Raw genomic sequence first — 3,651 nt, 5'->3', positions numbered from 1 at the left:
GAAGGACAGTGACCTTTGAATACAACAAACTGCACTGATCTACTTCACTGAGTGACGTGTGCCACACCAGGCAGAGCTCAGAAAAGAGCAGAATAAGGAAAAGCTCTGTTTTCAGACTGAAGCAGTGCAATCTACCCCACACCATTCTAGACTGAATTCTGTTATTCAGTCAGCTCTCACCAACTGTCTTTAAGTGTTTCAAATGCCACTTCATTTTACAGCAGGCTGTGGCCCCTTTTCCAATGTCCCACTGATCAGATGTTCAGCCAGACCAGCCTCAAGTATTCTCGAAGCAACCATGCATTTTTCAAGAACAGAGCACATCATCTGTTTTTACTGAACAAACTTCCATGGCAACCCTCACAGCATGCCTTTTCCAGACTGAAAATTTTCCACAGTATCTTCATTACCAGGGGAAAAAAATCCCAAACCCCAATACTGTGGAAATAGCTGCCAAAATATGTACTATCCTATCAAAACCTTACCTGGCATTTCCCCCAGCTTTTAAAACCTTATCTGTTTGACTGAGGAGGTCTGACACAGAAACTCCATTTTTATAAAAAGAAGGCACATGCATTCTTTGAAAAGTGGAAAAGAACAACCTAGTCAATTAATTAAAAGCTGTTCATAGGATCAGCTTCACTACTGCTTGACCTTTTTGCAAATTACTGTTAACCACCAAGGAATTTGTTTTGACAGTTGTAAATCTTCACTCAGTCTATTTAAAGTTTCATTAATGAGTGGAATCAGCAATATATGCAGAAGGATAAACTAGCAACTCTTTAAATTGTATTAAGTAACAGGTGTTTTCCTCCTCTGAATAGACACATGGCTTAGGTTAATAGTGTTACTAATGTAATAAAGATGCAAGCTCAGAATGAATAAACATTTTGTTATGAGGCCAGTTTTTCAAATTATCATCCACACAACTGTTTTATGACTTTTGAGTGCTTTAAGTCACACACTGAATGGGCATTCCAAGGCATTAAATGGTGGATGTAGTAATTAACCATTACATAACTCACTCTTACAGTGGCTCATAGCCTTGCTAAATTTAGCAAAGGCTAAGTACCTTTGGAGTCAACTACCTGTTGTTTTTTTGCCTCCTCCCTCCTGGGGAGGAATTACAAATTTAGCTGTTTCCTAAAACTAAAGTCCAGAACAGAAAATGAAATGAAGCAAATGCTCTTGTCTGAGAAGCTTCTTTTTGCTATTGCTATTCTCACACACATCTGCAATACCCTGGAAAAAAAGGAAAATTTCTGCTATTTTATATGAAGCTTACTTGAGCTTCATGGCAAGTGATCTGGCTATCACAAAGAAGTTCTGGTATCTGAGAACAACCAAAAACGGTGAAACCACAGGTCAGAGTAGACACCACAAGCAGCACATCCACTCTAGACCTATGAAGAGATGTAACAAAGTACTCCTGGTGTATGTAGTACCTCTGCTCCCACTGAAGGAACAACACTTCTTCCTGTTGCTACACCCTTTAAAAACTGGTATCTCCAGAATTTCTGTTTAGTATTCTATACTACAGTCCTTTAAATCTAGCAAAATGAATTCCTATCACTTGCTTTGGGATGCAAAGCCAGCAAAAGGGTCTATTGGTTATATATCACAAAGTTTTTACAAACATGAAGCCCAAATATTTAGTGTGGAAAATATGAATGCTTATTTCATTCCAAATACTTAAACTACACAGTATAAATCTTTAAACGCAGCCAGAGTTAACTATAGTTCCATGGGATATAATCTAGGTAGTATTGGATGAGGGGTTTACAGAGGTTTACAGGCACACATACCTCCAAAGAATGTGGAGGTTCCTGTCAAGTTACCAGCACCTTTGTGGGATCTGAACATCCATCCCACTCTTGAGTCATCCCGTGTGTGTGCATGGATTCCTTAACCAGAAGGCAGGGATGGGTCCCAGAAGCTGAACCGACCTGCGAAGCCATCAACCAAAGAAAAACTGTTCTGCACTGCCTGGGAAACCCAAAGGAAGGGCTCAAATCAATTTTGGCACAAAGACTGAGATGAACAGTACACTCAGCTCTGCAGGGCAGATGTGGAAGCAGAACAACAGAATGTGACGAGCAAGTTAGTTCTACCAAACGTTATCTGCAAAATATCATTTAACTAATGGGAAGATGTAATTGTTGGCAAAAATAGGGTTTTTGCATTATCTACAGTTTTAGTCACATGAGCACTCTTGTGCAACACATATATATATATCTGGATTCTTGAATATTACCTAAAGAAATTACAAACCTGGATAAGAAATGGTGTTTTTTTCAGCTTGCTCTATACCAAACCCACATGAATCAAAATAATGATATGACTTCTAATACTTTGTAACTTAAGGACTCTTGGCTTGAAATTTTACTCACTGTTGCTCCAAGAGTATGCTTAGTGCACCAAGATAATCTTAACTATTTTGGCTAATTACACTGTATCTGGGAAAAAAGTACCCATAATATATTAATATCCTCCCATATACTAACATGAAAAAACTACCCTGTACCTTAGTATGAAAATCTCCACATTCAGTTAGCCATTTTACTTTAAGATGTTTTCATGGAAAGCTACAGGAACAGCAACACACACCTCACTAAACCATGACACATTTTTTAAAATCTGAATTTAGAAACTGAAAATATTTACCAATACTGTGTTCAACCAGTAATAACATCTCTAGAAACCTTCCAATGCTGAACTTTGATTTTCTTTAAAAGATGGGACACGAGGCTTTAGATTCCCCCAAACCATACCATCACCTTTTTAAAAACTACCCAGTTAGTAGCTTTATGGACAAAGTTTAACACAGCTGTGGTACATGTGTTATTTACAAATACAAGAGGAGCAGCTCCAATTCCTACACAAAATAAACTCAAGTACCACACTCTGTGCAAGCAATGTTGCTTCTCAGCTCACACACCAGAAAAATGAAGAGCTGAATAGTCACATGTCTATAATGAGAAAGTTGCTATTCATTAGTAACTCTGTTCGTAGGTGGCACCTGAAGAAATGTGTCACTCCCCCTGGTCTGTATTGCACAGTTTACAAGTACCACATGTTCTCCTGTGAGTACAGTCTGTACAGCACACAGAATTCATTTGCACAAGCACTGTCAGTGTCTAACCAACACAAGGTAGGTGTATAATGACACATGCAAAGAGAATATACAGATAATGTTGTAACTGAGAGCACGAAACATCGAGATGCCATTTAAAAATTCAACACAAGTGTATTAAGTTGATAAACCACATCCTTTGAAGCAAGGTTCTTACCTAAAGAATGCTTCTGAATTACAACAGGCAACAAATGAATGAACTGAGGCAGCTGCAGCCATGGGGCACCCAAAAGCATCTGTCTGCTTTCCTCACCTGTCAGATAAAATGCCACAAAAACCTTCATTAGTTTTGAAAAAAATAATCCTTATATTACATCCAGTGCAATAATTATAAGAAGTTACGATGACATCAATTTATACATTTTCTGGCTTTAGTAAGGAGGTTTGAGAGCACCATCCTAACACAAGGTAGCTCACCCCACATTGCAAATACTGTCAATGAGAGAAGCAAGGGTGGGATTAAATATCAAACTGATGGGACACAAGTATTGCAACTGTGTTTACACTGTAGTGGTCAA

At 38.3% G+C, this 3,651-nt stretch overlaps 1 protein-coding gene across 1 annotated transcript in view; it reads right to left on the bottom strand.

The window, feature by feature from the left end:
• The window catches only part of LOC103807447 (F-box/LRR-repeat protein 21-like), an 8,085-nt gene extending 4,697 nt beyond the window's left edge, over positions 1-3,388 (bottom strand). Inside the window, exons 1-2 of the mRNA XM_009080173.1 lie at positions 3,291-3,388; positions 1,806-1,946 (exon numbers count right to left, since the gene is read on the bottom strand). The gene's annotated coding sequence lies outside the window, so the exon portion shown is untranslated. The remainder of the gene's footprint in view (positions 1-1,805; positions 1,947-3,290) is intronic.
• Between the last annotated feature and the right edge of the window lie 263 nt (positions 3,389-3,651).

The sequence above is a fragment of the Acanthisitta chloris genome, unplaced genomic scaffold, assembly GCF_000695815.1.
Source record: "Acanthisitta chloris isolate BGI_N310 unplaced genomic scaffold, ASM69581v1 scaffold12258, whole genome shotgun sequence".
NCBI classification, from domain to species: Eukaryota; Metazoa; Chordata; class Aves; order Passeriformes; family Acanthisittidae; genus Acanthisitta; species Acanthisitta chloris.
This window is presented reverse-complemented; position numbering and strand designations above follow the sequence as displayed.